The 12,720-nt window shown below is 33.9% G+C and overlaps 1 long non-coding RNA gene across 1 annotated transcript in view; it reads left to right on the top strand.

Moving 5' to 3' along the window:
• Positions 1 to 3,481, top strand: part of LOC116098014 — a 9,216-nt gene extending 5,735 nt beyond the window's left edge. Inside the window, exon 2 of the long non-coding RNA XR_004121668.1 lies at positions 3,249 to 3,481. This is a non-coding gene — a long non-coding RNA (uncharacterized LOC116098014). The remainder of the gene's footprint in view (positions 1 to 3,248) is intronic.
• Positions 3,482 to 12,720: the final 9,239 nt, after the last annotated feature.

Genomic DNA, 12,720 nt, shown 5'->3' with positions numbered 1-12,720 from the left:
ATATTTACATAATACTTGCATAACTCCTTTTGTTAAGTCTTTTACAATTTTTTCTTTTATTATTATTATTTTAGACAGGGTATGACTATAGAGCCCTTGCTATGTAGACCAGGCTTACTGTATTACAGTATCCTTGTAATACAGATACTACCTGTCTCTGCTTCCTGTGTGTTTGGACTAAAGCTGTGCCATGACCTCATGTGGATTTTTTTCTGCATCTAAATTACATCTTTTGGCATATTATTACATTAGAAATGTTTCATTACTTGTTTTATTTTGAAATGCATTTTATTCTATCTGAAATGTTCATATATGTATGTGCATGTATGTCTGTGTGTGCATGTGTTTGTGTATGAATCTCTCTCTCTCTCTTTCTCTCTTTGTGTGTGTGTCCATGCGTGTAATATGTTTTGATCATGTTCACCCCACTGCTCTATTTTATCTTCTATCTACTTGGCCCAAACCCTTTCCGTAACAATCCCTGCCATGTCTTTTAGGCTGACTGAGTTTCATTGTAGATTTTAATCACAAGTTCATAGTATGTGATATACCCTGTGATATATATAATATATAACATGTGGCATATGATATGACATGAACTATGGACTCTCTTTTCACAGTCTTTAAAATATTGTTATAATTTTTTAATTTGTAATTTTAATTTTCTAAGTCATTCCTTCAGCTAACACACTTAGAAATCTATTCTGATCAATATTTTAAAGACTTTCAAGAATTAAATCTATTGGTTACAATAAACTCTGAGCTATACCTAATCACATTTTGTAATATGCACTGTGAGAAAATACAATGACCCATTCATTGTAAAGGGGATATTTGGTTACTGGACTAGTCAAAGTGTTTAAATAAAGGAAAATAAACACAGAAGTCTAACATTGTCTATAATCTGTGAAAGCATAAAATATCAACAAATTTACTTGCTTTACTCTTATCCTGGAAGTTTTCTCTAAATATAAGTTTTTGTACTAACCCATTCTTTTGCTAACCAGTATAAGAATAGTGTTTTATTGTATTTTTCTAAGGATTTTGCTTGATATTCAGAGCGAGCTAGGTTGTCCTTCAGCATTGTCCAAGTTTATTCACTCATGCTGTAATGTGGATTAGTATTCATCCATTCCTGTTAGTGAGGAGTACTGATAATGGAAGTGTGGCTCTATCATAATTTATCTACTAGGCAGTTGATAACAATTTTCCTGGGTTTTTACAGTTATAAAACGAACTTGCTGTAAACATTCATGGAAAAGTATTTTTGTTGATATATATTTTTTATGTTGGGCAAAACCCAATAATTGTTTGTGTATGCAGTTACACACTGAATTTGCTTTTATTTATATTTAGAAGTATTTATCTTATTGTATGTATGTTTTGCCTATATGGATGTGCTTGCATTATGTGCATAAGTGGTGTGAGCACAGGCCAGAGAGGGAATCAAATCTCTTGAACTAGATTTAAACAGTCATGAGCCACTATGTGGTGGCTGGGAAGCAAAGGCAAGTTCTGTGTAAGAGTACAAGTGCTCGTAACCTCTGAACCACCTCGACAGCCCCCACTGAATTTATATGAAATTTATCTGACAACACTAGGATTTTGTGACATTTGTATTTCAACTGACATTTAGATTCCTGATAGTTGTGGGTTATTACTGGCTTGATAATGCAAGACTTTAGAAAAAATATTCATTAGTTCTTTGAAAGTTACATGCAACGAGTTTGAACCATATTTACTCCCCCTACTCCACCTAGACCTACCCTCCCCAGCCTACCTCCATGCCCACCCAGTTCTGTTTGTTCTTTATTTTTTATACTATTGATTCCAATAAGTATATAAGAACTTTTGCCATTTTACCTTTTGTAAATGTAACATTTATTTGTCTTAAATAATTGTCACTGAGGCTTACTTTGTGTCTGCTAACCTAGGCCTAGTTTTGGAAGCTTCTAGCCTTCATACAACCTTATCACACCAAAGAAAGTTTTTAGCCTCTGAGATTTATGGATGAATAAACTCACCCTTTACAGCTCTTTCTGAACCCTGGCTGGCTGGTCAACTGAGCTGTTCTGGCTCAAACATTCTGTTCCATGCTAACAGAATCGATCAGACTTCTCTCAGAGTTTCTTGAATTGCTATGCTTGGGCTCATATTAACTTTGGCAATATCTAATTCTAATCTTCAGGCTTGTTCTGCCTTCACTTGTGTCTAGATTGTTCTTTCTTCAACCTGTTTCTGTAAATCTCTCCCAATAAGACTTCTTTTGTTCTCTCTGCACTGTTCTCTCTTAGATAGCTTCCCTTTACTCTCTTTGTGGGAGAGTTAGGCATATCCTATTCTGTAAGTCTATCTCTGATTTATCCGCCACTCAATTAGACAGCAGTTTTAAGCATTAATGCTTCCTTCTACAAACCAAGTTTGCCTTCATTATTTGAGATTAAAGTTGTATATCAAAGGGGGTGTCTGTACTACTCCAGCCAAAGGGATTAAATGTATGTGGTAAGGCCTGAACCACAAATAGAAACAGGTTATTTCAGTAAATAACACACTGTCAGGGGTACAGTGTGGTCAGATATTCTGCAACAACTTTGTATTTCTTAAGTAAAGAAAGATAGAAAACACATTTAAAAATATTTAGGTAATATTTTCATATTCTTGGTTATAGAATGTCTGTTTAAATCCTTTGTTCACTTTCATTGGGCATGGTGCCTGAAAGTTTCTTACTAATATTTTTTATTCAAGCTTATATTTTATTTTGAGATACATAAATCCTAAAAAGATTTTTTGCATGGTAGAGTCCAATATACTTATAAACTAGTTTAATGACTCACAATTATTCCTACCTAATAAATATTCATATAGTCCAAATGTGCACATTTCCCCCAGATAATTTATTTTTGTAGATTTTCATAGACTTTTTGCTCTTAGTAATTATAAACATTTATAGTTAATTTTCTTTATGTTTTGAACATAAAGGTTAAGTCATTGACTCATTTCTTTTAAATGTGTATTTTCCAGCACAACTTACTGTCAAATATTTTCCCATTGCTACTTCAGTGTCTTTGTCAAGTATTAGTTAAACATGTATGTGAGAGTCAGTATATTTCTGGTTTCACTAATCTTGTCTATTATTATTTCTCTGTATGTATCCCAACATTATATAGTCTTAGCTTATTGATTATTACTCAGAAAGGAAAAATTTTGTTTAAAATATGTAAATTTTTTATCTTTGTTCTTATTTTCAGAAACTATTTGTTTCACAGGGGTTGCAAATATGGCTCAGTTGTAGAGGTAACAATGCATCCCACAGAGGACCTGGCTTCAGTTTCAAGTACATACATCAGAAGCTCAGAAGCACCTGTTCCCTCAGCTCCAGGGCATCTGACAGCCTGTTCTGGTCTCCACAGACACCTATATTAATATGAGCACAAACCAATCACAGAAGTACACAAAAACATAATTGAAAATAAATATTAAACTCAAAAATAGTTTATCTTGATTCTTTATATCTACATCTAAACTTAAGAGTCAGTCTTTTATCAAACTGCTCAACAATTTCAATAAAATATACACTAATTAAAATATATTTTACTAACTTTTTTAGAATTTCATACAGTGTATTTTGACCATACTTACTCCAAATTCCTTTCCTTAACTCTTTCCAGGTATGCCCTCACTTTTAAATCCACCCCCCCACTTAAACTTTGTGTCCTTTTCTTCTCCTTTAATATACCAACCCATTAATCATGACTTGTACTATTAAAACACTTTGGGGCGTGTTGTCCTCCACTGGAGCATGCTGTACATATGAGGAGCCATGTTTTTAAAGTAAATCAACTCTCCTCATAGAAGCCACCAACTGGCTAGAGTCACTCAGTTTGGGGTGGGGACTCATGAGCCCCTACCCAGCCCATGCTAGAATATTGGCTGAGCTGATCTTGTGCAGCTAACCACAGCTGGTGGGTTCCTGAGTTCAGCATTCCTGCCTCATTTAGAATATGCTGTTTTACCCCAATCCTCCTCAAACTCTCTCATAGTCCACCTGCTTCTCATTTACAATACATTTTTGAGTATTATTGTCTTTTCTGCATCTCTCTTTATTATTTCTTTCTTTTCTTACTCTTTCATTCTTTCTTATGTTTGTTTGGACTTATGGATATAGACTTCGGCACTTCTAATCCAACAGGATCACTGCTTCTTGTTCACGTTGCTGAGGCTTTTTGATATTAAGGAAGTCTTTTAAGCATTTGGCAACACTATCAGTGAGGGATGATTCTTTGTGAGTACTGTGTTCCTTTCTAGTTTCATTGGTTTTTACATGTGTGCATGTGTGTACATGGGTAGATGTGTGTATATACATGTATATGTGTGTAATGTCTGTATGTATATAGATATATGTGTATATGAGCATAAGTGTGTGTGCATGTGTATATGTATGTGTGTATACATGGATATTTGTGTGTATGTATGTGTGTATGTGTGTATTGTTGCATGTCTGTATATGTGATTAAGTATGTGTGCATATGTTCACATTGAATTTCATTTATTTTACAGTATTATCAACTACTATTATACGAATCTTGAATCTTTTTGGTGGTGGATCATTTGAAAAACACAAAAACTAGGCAGAATGGTGATATGGTGAAATTGCTTTTGTGACATTTCAGTAGAGAACAGAGTCTTACGTCCACGGTTCTGTGATTTGCAAGAACTTTAACGGTTTTATCTTTTTATTTTTACCAGCTCCAATAAATATTAACATTTTCATCTTATGTTGTAAAAGAACTGCAGTAGTTTACATATTTTTCTGTCATCCAGTTAGTACTTGCCCTGATGTCACTTTGCATATTATACACACTTATACATTTGCTGGGCTTTTCAAGGAAAAATTAAAATGCAAGTTTAGAAAATGAGTAGCCAGTAGGATATCAAATATTTATTGTACCCATTCCTTTCAGTCTGAAAAGCCAATGGCAAGTATGTTTTTCCATTGGATATTGTCCCATATATCCCTGAGTAACTGCTTTTAATTTTTCCCACATTTCTTCAGTTCAAATATACTTTATTTCTATACTTATAAATTTATTTCTGTCTTAGAAATTTAATGTGCTACTTGGTTGCATAATTAGAGTGATTTTTCTTTCACACACAACATGTTTTAAATTTATTCTATCTATTTTGTGTGTGTGTATGTGCTTATATTTTACATTGATGGTTGAATACATTTATACTGGTTAATTTGATGCTCCTACCTCCTGAATGTATTATCTTTGTGATTTGCAAACTTATTTATTTTAACTATAGTCACAAATGTAATATAGTTTGTTGTCTCTTTAATTATCAATGATGATTATTCCTGTTTCTGAGGATATGAACGATAATAGATTGGCAAGAGTTTGGACATTTTAATTTTAAAAAATGTTCATATTTGTCTTCCTAAGTGACTTGTAGATACATCTTGTGCTCTTGAAGATTGCGTATGAGCCCCTGTAAGGTAGTCCTAATATAGTTTTTACTCCGGGGCTATCAGCGTCCTATTATAAATATGACTCCTTTATTGGCACTAACTGAATTGTCCAAGCTTTCACCAAAGTCTCTTGACTATGGCTGGTATGAACTTTGCACTTTTCTGGCCCCATGAGAGCTTAGATGATTGCTTTTAAATCATGGGCAGTGGTTAATGGTTCACATTGAATAGTTTTATGCTATGCTTGTATTGTATTTAGGTATGGACACATGGGAACTTCAGGAGAGCTCTTTCTGCATGTATATAACTTTTCTATCAGTTTGAGCAACAAATTGCATGGACATAGCTTTTGTCATGGTACAGAAGGCCCCTATGCTCTGTTTTAATTTCCACTGTGGTCAAGAGATGACCTTGGAGGTCACAGCCAGGGCAGGTGGCACTTCACAGCTTTTCTGTTCTCTGAAAGGTCATGGCTTTTCTTGCCTCTGTCCAATGTCTAAAAGTGCTAGTATGAATTTTTTCCAGCTTATCTATTTAAATTTCCCATATGAGTTATTCTATTTTAGGGTTGAGCTGAAACTCTTTCTTTTGCTCCACTTACTTTACTGTAGAGCACAATAATGAGGGTTTTTATTTTATAGATAATGTGAGCAGCATTGTTTCACATGGCATTTGCTGTACTATATTTGCATATCATATATTTAAAAACCATATGGCAATGATTAGGTTGAACTTTTTCCTCACATATGATGTGTCAATTAATCAGTTAATTCTAACATTGCTGAAATACAGAATGCTTAGTATAAAATTATTTAGGTATTATTATATTGGATATTTTATTTCTTGTTCCATGAACTTCCCATAGATCTTAAGTTTTGTCTATCTTATATCATATTACAAATATGAGATTTGAAAATGTTACTAAGTATACTCCATGTATCCAATCCCATTGGAATGAGTGCCTCTAGTTTATTTTATCATCATTGTGCATAATTCATTATTGGAAACTTAAAATTCAGTGTGTTAGGTCTTTACTCTAATGCTCTGACCAGTAATTTGCAAAATAAGGTCTTATTAGAACTAGTCAGAACATTAATTTTATTTTTAAAATGTTCTGGGTTTAAAATGAATAGATTATTTTAAGTCATATATTGAGAAAACTTTGTTACAATGGAAAACTGTCCACATTTCTCTTGTTTTTTTAGACCTGGGGTTCTTTGTCACATTTTAGATCTGTGTTGAAGGCAAAGTCCTAGTGCCATAAACAAGAAATTATAGCATCACTAATTCTACAGTTGAGTGAATATGTCCCTGGAAGGAGTGTTTCCTGAACATTGACCTCAACATTCATTGAGCATATCCCCAGTGAAGAAATGGTCAAAAGGCAGTAAAGACTGAAAACTGATGACCAAGTAGAATTATACTCTCCTGATAAAAATATGTCTTTATTTAGCATGCCAGATATAGAATCTTCTAGTACATGGGCTAGAATACACAGAAAACGGGCATCTTCTTTATTATCTTCAACAGAAGAGATGATTTGTGATTGGATTATCAATGTGCCTTTTCTGTAAATATTTTGTGGTAAACAGAGAGTAAATAATGATATACACATTTATATATAATAATAGGCACTGAAATTTGATTTTAATGGAAAGAAATAGTTCAATAAATGTACCCTTTAAATATTATATAACAAATCAATTGTGTATCATTTTGATATCTAATTATTAATTTGTGTAGAATGTTCTTATCTATGGACCTATCTTTATGTATCTATATCTATTATCTGCCAATCAACATTGGAGAAGTATTTAAAAGTTCATTTAATTTTAAAACAAAGTATAGTTATATACTTAAGTTTTGAAGATCTTACCTTCCCTCTCACATCTTCAAAAATGCTTTTAATAATGTCAATGCCCAAAGATTTAGACAATTTTGAATCATATTGTGGAAAGTTAGTGAGTTACATGTTAACATTACTTATTTAAAAGCAAAGAGTAGAATATATTTAGGTGCACTACTAAAGTTATTCTATATATTAATATGAATGCCTTTGCTATTTACAGAAAAACCATAAGCTATTAATATGAGTATGTAGATAGTGGTATTTTGAAATTATATCAGCTGGAAATATATGACTACTGCATATTATATCAAGACTTACAGAAACCTTGAATTATAGTTTCAATCACTTTTTATTCATAGTTTCCTACTTTGGAATACTGTCCAGAAAGGATTCCTAAAGTTTGTCTGTGATGATATTAATGTTTACTATAGGTGCTTAGTAAAAAATTTAAGTATCAACAAATACAAGAAGACAAAAGGGTTTAAATAATAGATAATTACAAATTTTGGTTTTAGTTAATTTAAAAGATACATGATCTTATAAACTCATGCATAATAATGAAGACATTAACAGAATAATAAATGTATGTACTAACCATGTATTTAAGTATTAAATACAAAACTTACATCAAATTATGTTTATTGCATGTAGTATTTAAAGGGGATAATATAAAACTATATCAGAGTATTCAATACAAATTGAAAGTACCTGAACAAATAATCTAAAGTTCGCAGAATTCAACTGTATTATATCATCACCTCTTCAAACACTAGAATTTAATCAGCAGTGTTTTTCAAAAATAGCTGGTAAGAAAATTATTAGTAAATAGAACCCAAGAAACAGGAAAAATTGCAAAGATTTTTGGCAGTTGAGTTGAGGTGTCACTACATATGCAAACATGCCAGAAATCTCAACATTTCACATAAATATTGAGAAAACTATCTGGGTCTTGACTCTTTTCTCACCTTTATGATTAGTGAGTTCTAAAATGGGTTGCCACAAGAAAGGGATGAAGCAGCCTAAGAATCACTGTATTCTTGTTGGCAAACATTTCTTCCCTTCACTGAGAGAATATACATTTCTACTGACAGCTGTTGTGCTTCCCCATGTGTGGTTTATATATTTATTCTCCCATATTAGTTCAGCTATGAGACTTTCCAGGACTAATAAAACTTGTGTGAACTCAACAATGTGCCAATTCTAAGCCGAAATATATGCAGATTTGCATATTCCTAATAATTCCCTATAACTGAAGTGTGAAGCTTGAATTACACAGTAAACTGATAAAGCAATTTATAGCATGAAGTTAATAACCTTCAATTTCATGATAGATACTCCTATTTAATATGTTTATTTTTTTATTCAATTATAATTTATTGAGAATTTACAAGCCTTCTTTGGCAAGTATCAAGGACGTAGAGTATAAGACCTTGGCAATATTACAGAAATCAAAACAAACTTCAGGTTTTCTAGAAACCAGGACTTCAGAGCTACCAGCTTTTCCTGGCAGGATCTGAATTTGCAACATGTGGCTAAAAGAAAATAATTAAGTATTGAATAGTAATGAAATAGTGTAAGTATACAACATATATATGGTGAGAATAAGGTCAACACATGTTTAAGATCAAACGAAATCAACAGAGGTTGCACAGTTTACATACTATCCATACTTGAAAGTGTAACTAACTTCTTATCAAATATGCTTATTTATTTGTTTGTTTGTTTATTAGCAGTGAGTAGAGGCTACAGAAAAGATCCACAAAACTACAAAGGTGATTGAGGGATACCTAACTTCAATTGGTGCACCTACAACTCAACTTCTACACTTATGGCTCAAAGAACATTGTTCAAGAAGGGCAGAAGGGTTAGGATGTCTGTTGCTAAATAGTGTCATCTAGACAAGACTGGGGTCCTGCACCCATGAAGTCTCAACAATATGGTTGCCAAAACAATATATCAGTTGATATATCAACATGGATGGGATTAGAATCACAAGCACTGTTACCCCATAGATGAAGAGTCCAAGCATCCAGTGACTTTTGAAAAAGGAAGATTCACTATACTCTATAGAGTATTACTGTGGTGGGTTACTCAGTTTCAAATGGCCAGTTCTGAACACATGTTACCATAAAAGGGTCATGAATTTGAAAGAGATGGAGGGCCACAACAAGAATTGGATGCAGTTCAGGCAGGAGTAGAAATGATGTAAATATAGTTCTCATGAATAAAATTATTAAAAAGGCATTGAAAGGTAAAGAAGCAAAAGGAAAGCAAAGGAAAGGAAAGGAAAGGGAAAGGAAGGGAAAGGAAGGGAAGCAAAGGGAAGGGAAGGGAAGGGAAGGGAAGGGAAGGGAAGGGAAGGGAAGGGAAGGGAAGGGAAGGGAAGGGAAGCAAAGAGAAGGGAAGGGAAGGAAAAGGAAGGGAAGGAAAGGAAAGGAAAATAATAAAGCACCAGATTCCAGCGTCCAAGCTGAAAATGAAACAATGGAGGGAGAGCTGACACATCTAATGTAGAATACAAACAACGACCACATTATATGAAGTGAATACTTGCTTGTGGTGACCCAAAAGGAAACTGAACACAAATAACATGAACCATTGAAACTATTATAAGATTTTAATTTAATAAGAAAATCCATACATCAGAATATACAGCAAAGTGATGGGAAGAAGCTATATCTTACAAACATACATAGTCAAATAAAAAACAAAGCATATAAAATGAATTATAAATAACAAGAAACATATTGGGGAAGGTAGAAATTTTACAGTTCTATAGTCCCTAAGCAAAATTGTATACAGAGACATTAGAGAAATTAAATTTGTAGAAAGTATTTTATTTATTTATTTATTTATTTATTTATGTATTTATTTATTTATTTGTTTCTTTTACATCCTGACTGCAGGCTGCAGTTACCTCTCACTCTTCTCCTCCAATTCCTTATCATACCTCCACTCACGCCCATCCAGTACTCCTCCATTTATCTTCAGAAAAAGGGAAGACTCCAATGGGTATCAACTGGCCTTGGCATATCATGTTGCAGTAATACAGAGGAATTTATTACAAAAACCTAGTTGCTCTAGCAAGAGATCACATACGGCTATACCTGCTGGGGTACATACATTTAATCCCTCTGGCTGGAATATGGATACACCCTTAGCCCACACCTTTAATACCCCCAGATGGAGATAAACTTAGTTTGAGAAGGAAGCAACCATGTTTAAAAGTGACAAGTAGTCAACAAAGTAACAAAGCAGCATGATTTGACAGAATGACTCAGAGATAGGATAAAACTCATTCTCACAAGGACAGGAAAGAGAGGGTACTAAAGTGCAGTGCAGTATAGTTAGGAGAATTCAGTTCAGATGAGATTAGCCACTGTGTTCAAAGGCAGTTGAAGCCAGAGAATAAGGAGGCAGAAGACTAGAACAAATTGCCAGAGTTAGTTTGAGGAAGCAGAACAATATACTGAGAAGCAGAGAGAAACCAGATTGAATCAGTCAGCTTGAAGAGGAGTTTTGATCCAGAACAGTTGAGTTGAACTAGCTAGTCAGAGTGCAGAAAGAACTTAAAAATACAAGCTTATTTGGAAGCAAGCATCCAAGAAGACCATTTCATCTGGCAAATGAAAGTTACTTTTATATCTGACACCCAGTATGATTGGAAGAAAAGAAGAAAGTCTATCAATGTTTCAGAAAGCAGAGAAAATATGACAGAAATCTTGCAGAAGACAGGTGATACCCCACAAAAAGCCTCAGAAGAGAAATAAGCTTATCATCTGTCACCATAGGAAGCATCAGTTTCACAAGGTTCTGGACAACCAGAGACTCCAGAGGTGCCAAAATAGCAGGACTCCCAAGCCAAGAGCAAGGAATGACACAGAACCCTGAGACAGTGAATCACAGTTCGCCACTCCAAGAAAATTCTAATATATAGATAGACTCTTCTGACATAAAAATGGGAAACTCCATTTCATACCTCTTGAGAGAAAGAGTAGGAGTTGAGGGGAATAGAATGTTACTTGAAAAGGCCATCAGAGGTTCTGCAATCACCAAGCCTTGTGGTAGATGGGCAGCACAGGAACAGCTCTCATTCATGAAAAGGACATGTAGGCATCCAGAGGATAAAATAGAAATGGATGCTGAAGATGGAAAGGAAAAGCAATGTCATTAAGCACATGCATTTTAGGGACCAAGTGAGATTCTGAGAATCTGAGATTGAGAGATGTATCTCTTGCTGCACTTCTCTTATTGTCTGAGGACCAGAAAGCCAAATTGAGGAATGGATCTTCTGCTGGAACCTCATTTGTTGTGATCTTATAAAGTCAAGATCATGTTAGTCCTAAAAACCAAACCAAACTAAAAAAAAACAAACTAAATCAAAGCAAACCAAACCAAATCAAACCAAACTAAACCAAACTAAACCAAACCAAACCAATCCACCAACAACCACAACAAAACCAAAAATAGAAAAGGAAGAAAAGCTATCACAGTACTTATTGCAACTGTGACCACCAGAGGAATCCCTGCCTACTTTTGATTGCAATCTTTATATATTTTTCTCTCAAGAAAGGTTGAAAATATACCTGTGTAAAAAGAAAAAAAATACTGTTTAGCTATGACTGTAAAAGGCCTTGAGAGGAAAATAAACAGGAAATAAGAGAACAGGAGGTGCTTAATTGCAAATGTATGGTACCTAATGAAATTCAGGATCAAGATAGAGAAACCATTGAACCTACACTGCCTTCTCTTAATGAAACTAAGAAAAGCAACTACTCCAACTAGTTTTCCCAGTTACTGTGACACAAATGCCAGAAAATGGTAAAAGCTCAATATGAACAACTACTCTGGAATAGTGTTAAAATACAGGACCTTAAATATTTTAAAGAATCAATAGTAACTTATGGAATGTACTGACCCTATGTAAGACAGATGTTCAATACCTGGGCTACCAAAAACAAGGTTATCCCCCAAGCCTGGAAAGATTTAGCATCAACTATCCTGGAAGCTGAATATCAATTAGAATGGCTAAGGTACTGAGAAGTTGAAATTATGGAAATCGCAATAGGTCTAAAGATGCTAATGTTGTGAAAGATCAATGGTTAGGTGAAGGATAATTTGCTGATTTAAGCCAGTAGACAATATTTGATGACTCTATTATTATACAATATACTTTGCTACCTTTGCTGGAACAAAGAAAAAAATCTATGTTATTCACAATTACTATGCAATCCCACAGAGACTTTACTGACTTCTCACACAGATTAATGTCTGCGATAAATAGGGCAATATCAGATCCAGAGGTGAGATGGGCATTAATTAAAACTTTAGGTTTTGAAAATGCAAATGCAGAGTGTTAAAAACAAATGTTCTTAGAACTTCAAAATGTTAATCAGTACCC

Source organism: Mastomys coucha, unplaced genomic scaffold, assembly GCF_008632895.1.
Source record: "Mastomys coucha isolate ucsf_1 unplaced genomic scaffold, UCSF_Mcou_1 pScaffold20, whole genome shotgun sequence".
Taxonomy (NCBI): domain Eukaryota; kingdom Metazoa; phylum Chordata; class Mammalia; order Rodentia; family Muridae; genus Mastomys; species Mastomys coucha.
Note: the sequence above shows the minus strand (reverse complement) of the source record. Positions and strands in the feature narration are given on the sequence as shown.